The following is a 14,481-nucleotide window of genomic DNA, read 5'->3' as shown; positions in this document are numbered from 1 at the left end:
CGTTCGTGCCCACAACCCCTGACACGAGGGATCTGTTAGTGCCCACATTCCCGGACACGAGGGTTTGTTAGTGCCCACATCCCCTGACACGAGGATCTGTTCGTGCCCACATCCCCTGACACAGGGATCAGTTAGTGCCCACACCCCCTGATACGAGGCTCTGTTAGTGCCCACACCCCCTGACACGAGGGTCTGTTAGTGCCCAAACCCCCTGACACGAGGGTCTGTTAGTGCCTGCATCCCCTGACACGGGGATCTGTTAGTGCCCACACCCACTGACACGAGGGTCAGTTAGTGCCCACACTCCCTGACCCGAGGGTCTGTTAGTGCCCACACCCCCTGACACGGGGATCTGTTCGTGCACGCAACCCCTGACACGAGGGTCTGTTAGTGCCCACACCTCCTGACACGGGGATCTGTTAGTGCCCACGCCCCCTGACACAGGGATCTGTTAGTGCCCACACCCCGTGACACAGGGATCTGTTAGTGCCCACACCCCCTGACACAGGGATCTGTTAGTGCCCACAGCCCCTGACACAGGGATCTGTTAGTGCGCACACCCCCTGACACAGGGATCTGTGAGTGCCCACACACCCTGACACGGGGATCTGTTAGTGCCCACATCCCCTGACACGGAGATCTGTTAGTGCCCACATCCTCTGACACGGGGATCTGTTAGTGCCCACACCCCCTGACACGAGGGATCTGTTAGTGCCCACACCCCCTGACACGGGGATCTGTTAGTGCCCACACCCCCTGACATGAGGGATCTGTTAGTGCCCACACCCCCTGACACAGGGATCTGTTAGTGCCACATCCCCTGACACGAGGGACCTGTTAGGGCCCACATCCCCTGACACAGGGATCTGTTAGTGCCCACACCCCCTGACACGGGGATCTGTTAGTGCCCACATCCCCTGACACGGAGATCTGTTAGTGCCCACACCCCCTGACACGGGGATCTGTTAGTGCCTACATCCCCTGACACGGGGATCCGTTAGTGCCCATATTCCCTGACACGGAGATCTGTTAGTGCCCACGTCCCCTGACAGGAGGGATCTTTTAGTGCCCACACCCCCTGACACAGGGATCTGTTAGTGCCCACATCCCCGGACACGGGGATCTGTTAGTGCCCACATCCCCTGACAGGAGGGATCTGTTAGTGCCCACACCCCCTGACACGGGGATCTGTTAGTGCCCACACCCCCTGACACGGGGATCTGTTAGTGCCCACACCCCCTGATACGGGGATCTGTTAGTGCCAACACCCCCTGACACGGGGATCTGTTAGTGCCCACACCCCCTGAAGCGGGGATCTGTTAGTGCCCACACCCCCTGACACGGGGATCTGTTAGTGCCCATATTCCCTGACACGGAGATCTGTTCGTGCCCACATCCCCTGACACAGGGATCAGTTAGTGCCCACACCCCCTGATACGAGGCTCTGTTAGTGCCCACACCCCCTGACACGAGGGTCTGTTAGTGCCCAAACCCCCTGACACGAGGGTCTGTTAGTGCCTGCATCCCCTGACACGGGGATCTGTTAGTGCCCACACCCACTGACACGAGGGTCAGTTAGTGCCCACACTCCCTGACCCGAGGGTCTGTTAGTGCCCACACCCCCTGACACGGGGATCTGTTCGTGCACGCAACCCCTGACACGAGGGTCTGTTAGTGCCCACACCCCCTGACACGGGGATCTGTTAGTGCCCACGCCCCCTGACACAGGGATCTGTTAGTGCCCACACCCCTTGACACAGGGATCTGTTAGTGCCCACACCCCCTGACACAGGGATCTGTTAGTGCCCACAGCCCCTGACACAGGGATCTGTTAGTGCGCACACCCCCTGACACAGGGATCTGTGAGTGCCCACACACCCTGACACGGGGATCTGTTAGTGCCCACATCCCCTGACACGGAGATCTGTTAGTGCCCACATCCTCTGACACGGGGATCTGTTAGTGCCCACACCCCCTGACACGAGGGATCTGTTAGTGCCCACACCCCCTGACACGGGGATCTGTTAGTGCCCACACCCCCTGACATGAGGGATCTGTTAGTGCCCACACCCCCTGACACAGGGATCTGTTAGTGCCACATCCCCTGACACGAGGGACCTGTTAGGGCCCACATCCCCTGACACAGGGATCTGTTAGTGCCCACACCCCCTGACACGGGGATCTGTTAGTGCCCACATCCCCTGACACGGAGATCTGTTAGTGCCCACACCCCCTGACACGGGGATCTGTTAGTGCCTACATCCCCTGACACGGGGATCCGTTAGTGCCCATATTCCCTGACACGGAGATCTGTTAGTGCCCACGTCCCCTGACAGGAGGGATCTTTTAGTGCCCACACCCCCTGACACAGGGATCTGTTAGTGCCCACATCCCCGGACACGGGGATCTGTTAGTGCCCACATCCCCTGACAGGAGGGATCTGTTAGTGCCCACACCCCCTGACACGGGGATCTGTTAGTGCCCACACCCCCTGACACGGGGATCTGTTAGTGCCCACACCCCCTGACAAGGGGATCTGTTAGTGCCAACACCCCCTGACACGGGGATCTGTTAGTGCCCACACCCCCTGAAGCGGGGATCTGTTAGTGCCCACACCCCCTGACACGGGGATCTGTTAGTGCCCATATTCCCTGACACGGAGATCTGTTAGTGCCCACATTCCCTGACAAGAGGGATCTGTTAGTGCCCACACCCCCTGACACAGGGATCAGTTAGTGCCCACACCCCCTGACACGGGGATCTGTTAGTGCCCACACCCCCTGGCACGGGGATCTGTTCGTGCCCACACCCCCTGGCACGGGGATCTGTTCGTGCCCATATCCCCTAACACCGGGATGTTAGTGCCCACATCCCCTGACACGAGAGATCTGTTAGTGCCCACATCCCCTGACACGACCGATCTGTTAGTGCCCACAGCCCCTGACACAGGGATCTGTTAGTGCCCACACCCCCTGACATGGGGATCTATTAGTGCCCACACCCCCTGACACGGGGATCTGTTAGTGCCCACACCCCCTGACACGAGGGTCTGTTAGTGCCCACACCCCCTGACACGAGGGATCTGTTAGTGCCCACACCCCCTGACACAGGGATCTGTTAGTGCCCACACCCCCTGACACGAGTGTCTGTTAGTGCCCACACCCCCTGACACGAGGGTCTGTTAGTGCCCACACCCCGTGACACGGAGATCTGTTAGTGCCCACACCCCCTGACACGGGGATCTGTTAGTGCCCACACCCCCTGGCACGGGGATCTGTTAGTGCCCACACCCCCTGGCACGGGGATCTGTTCGTGCCCACATCCCCTAACACCGGGATGTTAGTGCCCACATCCCCTGACACGAGAGATCTGTTAGTGCCCACATCACCTGACACGACCGATCTGTTAGTGCCCACAGCCCCTGACACAGGGATCTGTTAGTGCCCACACCCCCTGACATGGGGATCTATTAGTGCCCACACCCCCTGACACGGGGATCTGTTAGTGCCCACACCCCCTGACACGAGGGTCTGTTAGTGCCCACACCCCCTGACACGAGGGATCTGTTAGTGCCCACACCCCCTGACACGAGTGTCTGTTAGTGCCCACACCCCCTGACACGAGTGTCTGTTAGTGCCCACACCCCCTGACACGAGGGTCTGTTAGTGCCCACACCCCGTGACACGGAGATCTGTTAGTGCCCACACCCCCTGACACAGGGGTCTGTTTGTGCCCACACCCCATGACACAGGGATCGGTTAGTGCCCACACCCCCTGACACGAGGGATCTGTTAGTGCCCACATCCCCTGACACGGGGATCTGTTAGTGCCCACACCCTCAGACAAGAGGGTCTGTTAGTGCCCACACCCCCTGACACGAGGGTCTGTTAGTGCCCACACCCCCTGACACAGGGATATGTTATTGCCCACACCCCATGACACGGAGATCTGTTAGTTCCCACACCCCCTGACACAGGGATCTGTTAGTGCCCACACCCCCTGACACGGGGATCTGTTCATGCCCACATCCCCTGACACGGGGATCTGTTAGTGCCCACACCACCTGACACGAGGGATCTGTTAGTGCCCACACCCCCTGACACAGGGATCTGTTAGTGCCCACACCCCTTGACATGAGGGATCTGTTAGTGCCCACACCCCGTGACACGGAGATCTGTTAGTGCCCACACCCACTGACACAGGGATCTGTTTGTGCCCACATCCCCTGACACTGGGATCTGTTAGTGCCCACACCCCCTGACACAGGGATCTGTTAGTACCCACACCCTGTGACACGGAGATCTGTTAGTGCCCACACCCCCTGACACAGGGATCTGTTCGTGCCCACACCCCCTGACACGAGGGATCTGTTAGTGCCCACACCCCCTGACACGAGGGATCTGTTAGTGCCCACACCCCCTGACACAGGGATCTGTTAGTGCCCACACCCCCTGACACGAGTGTCTGTTAGTGCCCACACCCCCTGACACGAGGGTCTGTTAGTGCCCACACCCCGTGACACGGAGATCTGTTAGTGCCCACACCCCCTGACACAGGGGTCTGTTTGTGCCCACACCCCATGACACAGGGATCGGTTAGTGCCCACACCCCCTGACACGAGGGATCTGTTAGTGCCCACATCCCCTGACACGGGGATCTGTTAGTGCCCACACCCTCTGACATGAGGGTCTGTTAGTGCCCACACCCCCTGACACGAGGGTCTGTTAGTGCCCACACCCCCTGACACAGGGATATGTTAGTGCCCACACCCCATGACACGGCGATCTGTTAGTTCCCACACCCCCTGACACAGGGATCTGTTAGTGCCCACACCCCCTGACACGGGGATCTGTTAGTGCCCACATCCCCTGACACGGGGATCTGTTAGTGCCCACACCCCCTGACACGAGGGATCTGTTAGTGCCCACACCCCCTGACACAGGGATCTGTTAGTGCCCACACCCCTTGACATGAGGGATCTGTTAGTGCCCACACCCCCTGACACGGGGGTCTGTTAGTGCCCACATCCCCTGACATGGGGATCTGTTAGTGCCCACACCCCCTGACACGAGGGATCTGTTAGTGCCCACATCCCCTGACACGGGGATCTGTTAGTGCCCACACCCCCTGACACGGGGTTCTGTTAGTGCCCACATCCCCTGACACGGGTATCTGTTAGTGCCCATATTCCCTGACACGGAGATCTGTTAGTGCCCTCATCCCCTGACAGGAGGGATCTGTTAGTGCCCACACCCCCGACACAGGGATCTGTTAGTGCCCACAATCCCTGACACGAGGGTCTGTTAGTGCCCACACCTCCTGACACGGGGATCTGTTAGTGCCCACACCCCCGACACAGGGATCTGTTAGTGCCCACATTCCCTGACACGAGGGTCTGTTAGTGCCCACACCTCCTGACACGGGGATCTGTTAGTGCCCACACCCCCTTCACGAGGATCTGTTAGTGCCCACATCCCCTGACACGGGGATCTGTTAGTGCCCACATCCCCTGACACAGGGATCTGGTCGTGCCCAGATTCCCTGACACGGGGATCTGTTAGTGCCCACACCTCCTGACACGGGGATCTGTTAGTGCCCACACCTCCTGACACGGGGATCTGTTAGTGCCCACACCCCCGTCACGAGGATCTGTTAGTGCCCACACCCCCTGACATGGGGATCTGTTAGTGCCCACACCCCCTGTGACGAGGATCTGTTAGTGCCCACACCCCGTGACACGGGGATCTGTTAGTGCCCACATCCCCGTCACGAGGATCTGTTAGTGCCCACACCCCCTGTCACGAGGATCTGTTAGTGCCCACATCCCCTGACACGGGGATCTGTTAGTGCCCACACCCCCTGACACAGGGATCTGTTAGTGCCCACATTCCCTGATACGAGGGTCTGTTAGTGCCCACACCTCCTGACAGGGGGATCTGTTAGTGCCCACACCCCCATCACGAGGATCTGTTAGTGCCCACACCCCCTGTCACGAGGATCTGTTAGTGCCCACATCCCCTGACACGGGGATCTGTTAGTGCCCACACCCCCTGACACGAGGGTCTGTTAGTGCCCACATCCCCTGACACGGGGATCTGTTAGTGCCCACATTCCCTGACACGAGGGTCTGTTAGTGCCCACACCTCCTGACACAGGGATCTGTTAGTGCCCACACCCCCTGACACGGGGATCTGTTAGTGCCCACATTCCCTGACACGAGGGTCTGTTAGTGCTCACACCCCCTGACACAGGGATCTGTTAGTGCCCACACCCCCTGACACGGGGATCTGTTAGTGCCCACATTCCCTGACACCAGGATCTGTTAGTGCCCACATCCCCTGACACGGGGATCTGTTAGTGCCCACACCCCCTGACACGAGGGTCTGTTAGTGCCCACATCCCCTGACATGGGGATCTGTTAGTGCCCACATCCCCTGACACGAGGGTCTGTTAGTGCCCACACCTCCTGACACGAGGGATCTGTTAGTGCCCACACCCCCTGACACAGGGATCTGTTAGTGCCCACATCCCCTGACACGGGGATCTGTTAGTGCCCACATTCCCTGACACGAGGGTCTGTTAGTGCCCTCACCCCCTGACACGGGGATCTGTTAGTGCCCACATTCCCTGACACGAGGGATCTGTTAGTGCCCACACCCCCTGACACGGGGATCTGTTAGTGCCCACATTCCCTGACACGAGGGTCTGTTAGTGCCCTCACCCCCTGACACGGGGATCTGTTAGTGCCCACATTCCCTGACACGAGGGTCTGTTAGTGCCCACATTCCCTGACACGAGGGTCTGTTAGTGCCCTCACCCCCTGACACGGGGATCTGTTAGTGCCCACATTCCCTGACACGAGGGTCTGTTAGTGCCCACACCTCAAACACGGCAGAACCGTTAGCCCCGCCCCTGTGACACCTGTGACCGTTGGTCACGCGCCTATCAATTGTGACCTTTGACCCCGCCATCTGATTCGGGAGATCACTTGACGCGGGAGATCTTCCCCCCCTTGACGTCGGAAATCCGTTAACCCCGCCCCTGACGCGAGGGAGTTGTTAGCCCCGCCCCCTGACGCAGAAAATCCATTGTCCCCGCCCCTGACACTTGGGAACCGTTAGCCCACACCCCCTGACACGGGAAATACCATAGCACCGCCCCAGACTCGGGAGATCCGTTGGCCCCCCCCCGTGCCGCTGTTGATCAGTTAACCCCGCCCCCTCGCACGGCCTACCATTTAGCCCGCCTCCTGACGTAGGAATTTTGTTAAGCCCGCCCCTATCGTTGGAGAGCCTTTAGCCCCGCCCCTGACGTAGGAAATTCGTTAACCCCGCCCCTGTTGCTGGAGAGATCACTCCCGCCCCCTGTCGTAGGAGTTCCAATAACCCCGCCCCTGACGATGACGTGTAGTTAGCCCCGCCCCCTGTCACGGGTCATCCCTTAGCACCGCCCCAGACACGGGAGATCCGTTAGCCCCACCCCGTGACGCTGGTGATCAGTTAACCCCGCCCCCTGACCCTGGAGACCCGTTAACCCCGCCCCCTGACTGGAGGTGGATTCCTTGTCACATGTGTAAGGGGTCACTGCTGCCCACAGGATGGAGAGGGTGACCACTCCCATGGGAATCCATTGGGAGGATGGATTTATCAAAGAAATTGTGTTAAACTAAGTCAAAGGTGACAGGAACACCCAGTTATGGTGTAACCATTAGCATTCAGAGCCCCTGCCCCTTACTCAGGCAGCTGCTGAGAGAATAATTCGGTCTCCAACTAGCTGCTGGAAGTCGTGGGAGAGCCGAAAGCTTGCGGTTTCAGATAAACCCGCTGGACAATAACCCGGTGTCGTGTGACTCTTGACTTTGTCCACCTCCGCTCCGTGTTAAACTATGTTATCGTAAGACCATAAGACATAGGAGTGGAAGCAAGGAGTCCAGAACTAGAGGGGCATAGGTTTAGGGTGAGAGGGGAAAGATATGAAAGACACCTGAGGGGCAACTCTTTCATGCAGAGGGTGGTACGTGTATGGAATGAGCTGCCAGAGGAAGTGGTAGAGGCTGGTACAATTGCAACATTTAAAAGGCATCTGGATGGGTATATGAATAGGAAGGGTTTGGAGGGATATGGGCCGGGGGCTGGCAGGTGGGACTAGATTGGGTTGGGATATCTGGTCGGCATGGACGGGTTGGACCGAAGGGTCTGTTTCCGTGTTGTACATCTCCATGACTCTATGACTCATTCGGCCCATTAAGTCCTTTGAGGAAGTAGCCAGCAAGGTGGACACATGAGATTCCGTAGATGTGGTGTACTGGGATTTCCAGAAGGCATTGGATAAAATGCCACATCAAAGATTACAGCACACAGCAAGGCATCCATGGTGTAGCGGCTAATGGATGAGCCCAGATATAGGATTGGGTAACTAGCAAACTGTGCAGGGGATGTGGGGAGGGTCTGATACAGTGTGAGTGGGTAAGGGTCTGGCAGGTGGAGTACAATGTTGGTAAATGTGAGGTTATTCACTTTGGAAGTAAAAATAGTAGGTCAGAGTATTTGTTAAATGGCAAAAAAAAACTGAGCACTCTGGATTGGTAAGATGTAATCAGTGGGACGCCTCAGGCATCAGTGCTCTTCCCTCAGGTATTTACATTCTATGTCACCGATTTGGATAATGGGACTGCGTGTACAGTTGCTCAGCTTGCTGATGGCACAAAACCTAGGCAGGAAAGGACGTTGTGGAGGGGTGTGTGACTCTCAAGCTGGGACTTTGGAGACACAATTTCCAAGACAGCAATGGCCACTCTAGGGCACCCTCCCATCCCCTGACCCTCACTCTCACTCATCTTGAAGCCGGTTCAATGTGGATAATTATTTGGGAACTCCTGACATTAGGGGCCTGCAACGGGTTTCATAGTTTCATAGTATTAGGAGCAGGAGTAGGCCATTTGGCCCATCAACCTGCTCTGCCATTCATTAAGACCATGGCTGATCTATCCATCGTCTCAGCTGCTCCTGTCTGCATTATCCCCATAACCCTTAACTTCCCCGACCATGTAAAAACCCATCCAGTTGTGTCTTGACTATATTTAATGAAGCTGTCTTTACAGAGATTTCCATAGATTCGCTACTCTCTGAGAAAAGCAGTTCCTCCACATCTCTAAATCTACTCCCCCTAATCTTGAGGCCATGTCCCTGGTCCTAGTCTCACCCACCAGTGGAAACAACCTCTACCTTATCTATTCCTTTCATAATTTTGAATGTTTCTATCAGATGCCCTCGCATCCCTCTAAATTCTAGCAAGTACAGTCCCAGGGAGCTCAACCTCTCCTCATAGGGTAACCCCCTCAACTGCAGAATCAAGCCAGTGAACCTCCTCTGCACCCCCTCCAAAGCCAGTATATCCTTCCTCAAGAAAGGAGACTAGAACTCCACACAATACTCCAGGTACAATCGCAGCAGAACCTCCCTGCTCTTAAATTCAATCCCTCTAGCAATGAAAGCTAATATTCCGTTTGCCTTGCTGATCACCTGTTGTACCTGCAAATCAAATTTTAGTGATTCATGTACGAGCTCTCCTAAGTCCTGCTGCACAACAGCATGCTGCAGTCTTTCACCATTTAAATAATACTCTGCTGAAAATGTGTTGCTGGAACAGGGCTTATGCCCGAAACGTCGATTCTCCTGTTCCTTGGATGCTGCCTGACCTGCTGCGCAGTTCCAGCAACACATTTTCAGCTCTGATCTCCAGCATCTGCAGACCTCACTTTCTCCCTAAATAATACTCTGACCTACTATTTTTACTTCCAAAGTGAATAACCTCACATTTACCAACATTGTGCTCCACCTGCCAGACCCTTGCTCGCTCACACTGCATCTAAATCTCTCTGCAGACCCTCCGCATCTCCTGCACAGTTTGCCTTTCCACTCAATAAAGTGTCATCAGCAAACTTGGATACGTTACACTCAGTCTCCTCTTCCAAAGCATTTATATATATCAGGAACAGTTGTGGGTCCACACCGGCCCCTTGACACCCCGCTCACCACTTATTTCCAACCAGAGAAACACCCATTTATCCCAACTCTCTGCTTTCTATTGATTAACCAGTCCTCTATCCACGCTAGTACATTCCCCTCTACTCCATGCATTCTTATCTTAGGGGTGAGTCTTTTATGTGGCATCTTATCAAACACCTTCTGGAAATCCAAGTATACTACATCCACCTGTTCCCCTCCATCCACCACAATAAAATTGGCAGCAGGAATATAAAATGGGAAAGTGCAATCTTGTTCAATTTAACAGGATGAATTTTTTAAAAAGCATCAAACACTTTAAGTGGGGAGAGATTGCACAACACTGCGGTGCGGGAGCTCTGAATGCTCTTGGTACATGAAACCCAAAAGGTTAGTGTGCAGGTCCAGCAAGTGATTAGAAAGGCAAATTGAGAGGTCATCTTATCGAACATACAGACAAGGAGCAGTAGCACATTTAGCCCTCCAGCTGGCTTGTACATTTCATAAAACCATGGCTGATCGGACTGCCACCTCAACTTCGCCATCCCACTCCCCCTCATTGCTTACTCGGCATCTGCTGTAAAAATATTCAAAGACTCTGCTTCCACTGCCTTTTTAGGAATGGTTTGGACTGGGGTGCGCAAAGTTTAAAAATCACACAACCTGATGATGGAGCAGCGCTCTGAAAGCTAGTGCTTCCAAATAAACCTGTTGGACGGTAACCTGGTGCGTTGTGATTTTTAAACTTTTAAGGAAGAGGACTCCAAAGATTCTTGACGCTCTGTGACTCCTGACCCTCTCGCCTCATCAGTGTCTCAAATGGCTGACCCCTTCATTTGGAAGATTGGCGCCTCATTCTCAATTCTCTCTATGACAGGAAGCATTCTCTCCACATCTTTCAAGCAAGTCACCGCTTAGTCGTCCAAACTCCAGTGGAGGCAAGCCCAGCCTGTCCAGCCTTTCCTCATAAAACAACTCAGGTATTATCATCGCATTCGATTCTGGCCGCCACATCACAGGAAGGATGTGGAGGCCTGGGAGAGGGCGCAGAAGACAATTACCAGGATGCTGCCTGGATCAAAGCGTATGGACTGTAAGCTGAAGCTAGAAAAACTCAGGTTGTTTTCTCTGGAGAGGTGGAGACTGAGGGGAGACGTAATAGAAGTCTATAAAATTATGAGATGCATAGATGAGGTTGATGATCGGAATCTTTTTCCCAGAGTTGAAATGTCTGAAATTATATGGCATGCATTTAAGGTGGGTGGTGGGGGGGGGGAGGTTCAAAGGAGATGTGAGGGGCATGTTTTTTATACAGAGGGTGGTAGAAGTCTAGAACATGCTGCTAGGGGTGGTGTTGAGGCAGATATGATTGGGGTGTTTAAGCAATTTTTACAGAAGGGAATGAATATGCAAAGAACAGATTAATGTGAACCATGGGCAGACACAAGGGATTAGTTTAATTTGGCATCACATTGGACAGTGAGAGCCTTTTTCCTTGGATGGCGATGGCTAGCAAGAGCGGACATAGCTTTAAATTGAGGGGTGATAGATATAGTACAGATGTCAGAGCTAGTTTCTTTACTCGGGGAGAAGTAGGGGGCATGGAATGCCCTGCCTGCAACAGTAGTGGACTCACCGACTTTAAGGGCATTTAAATGGTCATTGGATAGGTAAATGGACAAGAATGGAAATAGTGTAGGCTAGATGAGCTTCAGATTGATTTCACAGGTCAGCGCAACATCGAGGGGCGAACGGCCTGTACTGCGCTGTTGTAGTCTATGTTTGGCACAACATAGTGGGCCAAAGGTCCCAGTCCTGTGCTGCACTGTTCTATGTTCTATTAATTTAACAAACCCTCTCTGAGTTGCTTTGAACACATTTCCATCTTCCTTTGAATGAGAAGAGATGAATACAGTACACAGTATTCCAGATGGAGTCCAACCAGTGCCCTGCAGACCTGAAGCATAACCTCCCTACTTTTGTATTCAATTCCTCTCACGATAAACCATGCATTCTATTAAATTTCCTAAATCCCTGCTGTGCCTGTACGCTAGCCTTTTGTAATTTGTGCATGAGGACACCCAGATCTCTCTGCATCTCAAAGCTCTGCAATCTCTCAGCATTTTGATCACATAAATACTTGCTGTCACATTGGACACCATTTTCCAGATCTTTGCTCACATACTTAGCCAGTCTCTCTTGTTTTATAGCCCCCTTAATGTCCCTTTCACAACTTACATATCTTTGTGTCATCAGCCAGTTTGGCAGCCATACAATCCATCCCTGCACCCTGGACACAGAGGTAGATGATGGAAGAAGTGGGCTTGAGTGCCTTAACTAGCCATTAAGTGATCAGTTAATGGACTTAATTAGCAGCAGGTTGAGAAAGTGGAACTTTGTGCCTAGAAATTAATTGCAAAGGTGGCAAAGCAGGACAGTCAATCCCCAAGACCATCTTGCTCCCATTATTCCCCCTTCTCATCTCCTCCCTTACCATCTCCAGGGAGGAGAAGATGTGGTCAATCTGACATGAATAGAAATGTGCAGCATGAAAATAGGCCAACCCCTCTTCACCTTACCCCTGTCTTTCTACCTATTTCTTTACCTCCCTCTTCCACCATGTATTTATCCAGTTGACGTACTTGTCCACAGAATGTAGGCAATCCTAGCTAGGCCCGAATTTGTTGCCTGTCCCTAAATACGCCTTGAGGTCATGTTAATCTCCCTCCAAAATGTTAGGTGATGAGCTACCTTTCAAATCAATGCAGTGCATTCCTTTTAGACTGGGGTAGTAGTTTGATACAACTGTTAGGAGCAGTTAATTTGTGAGGGGTCTGGAGTCACATGTAGGCCAGACCAGTTTAGTGAAGGGAATGTGCTTCCCTTGAGGGCTTCGGTGAACCAGCCCATGTGTTTTTATGACAATCACCATGGCCTCAACTTCCAGGTTCATCTGTTGAGCTCAAATTCCACCGATTGCCGTGATGGGATTTGAACTCATGCCTCCAAGACCATTAGCCTGACTCACCGGATCAGTGAACCTGTGACGTTCCCGCAACGCCACCACCTCTTCTTGAACGCACTGCCACTATTCAGGCCTCAAGCAGTCCACATTCATAGAACCATACAGGCCCTTCAGCCCATCAAGATTGTACTGCTCAAAAAAACACTCCAGTCCCACTTGCTTGCACTAGCCATAGCGTTTTGAATGTTATGACACTTCAAGTGCTCATTCAAGTACCGGTTGTAAGGTTTCCTGTCTCAACTATCCTCCATTTCGGACCCACTCCACCCTCTATTTTTCCTCAAATCCCCTCTAAACCTCCTGTCTTTCACTTTAAACCTATGCTCCTGTTCTTGACCCTTCCTCTAAGCTGCTTTCTATCCACCCTCATAATCTTCTACACCTCTGTCAGGCACCACCCAACCCCCCAACTGCTCCAAAGAAAGCAACCCGAGCTTATCCAGCCTCTCTCCATAGTTGAAATGCTCCCTCCCAGGCAACATCCTGGTGAATCTCCTCTATATCCCCGCCTTCCTCTATATCAGTCAACGTTAATCAGTCAACCTTTGGTCCCTGACCTCACTTCCCAATGTGGGTCCACCTATACCAGATAGACTGCGGCAGTTCAAGAAGGCAGCTCACCACTCACCTTTACAAAGGGCAGTTAGCAATAATCGCCGCTTTATGGTGGCACAGTGGCTCAGTGGTTAGCACTGCTGCCTCATAGCGCCAGGGACCTGGGTTCGATTCCGGCCTCGATCGATTGTCTGTGTGGAGTTTACACGTTCTCCCCGTGTCTGCGTGGGTTTCCTCTGGGTGCTCCGGGTTCCTCCCACAGTCCAAAGATGTGCAGGTTAGGGTGGATTGGCCACGCTAAATTGTCACATAGTGTCCAGGGATGTGCAGGTTAGGGTGGATTGGTCGTGCTAAATTGCCCCATAGTGTCCAGGGATGTGCAGGTTAGGGTGGATTGGCCACGCTAAATTGTCCCATAGTGTCCAGGGATGTGCAGGTTAGGGTGGATTGGCCGTGCTAAATTGTCCCATAGTGCCCAGGGATGTGCAGGTTAGGGTGGATTGGCCGTGCTAAATTGTCCAATAGTGCCCAGGGATGTGCAGGTTAGGGTGGATTGGCCATGCTAAATTGTCCCATAGTGTCCAGGGATGTGCAGGTTAGGGTGGATTGGCCGTGCTAAATTGTCCCATAGTGCCCAGGGGTGTGCAAGTTAGGTGCATTAGTCAGGGATGAATGTAGAGTAATAGGGAATGGATTTGATTGTGATACTCTTCAGAGGGTCGGTGTGGACTTGTTGGGCCGAACGGCCTGTTTCTACACTGTAGGGATTCTAAGATAGAGTGGGTTGGATCAAATTTTGCCCGAAACATCGATTCTCGTGCACTCGGACCCTGCCTGACCTGCTGTGCTTTTCCAGCACCACTCTCATCTTGACTCCAATCTCCAGCACCTGCAGTA

The sequence above is a fragment of the Chiloscyllium plagiosum genome, unplaced genomic scaffold (assembly GCF_037043375.1).
Source record: "Chiloscyllium plagiosum isolate Xiang-an unplaced genomic scaffold, Cpla_swu_hap1 HiC_scaffold_46, whole genome shotgun sequence".
Lineage (NCBI taxonomy): Eukaryota > Metazoa > Chordata > Chondrichthyes > Orectolobiformes > Hemiscylliidae > Chiloscyllium > Chiloscyllium plagiosum.
This window is presented reverse-complemented; position numbering follows the sequence as displayed.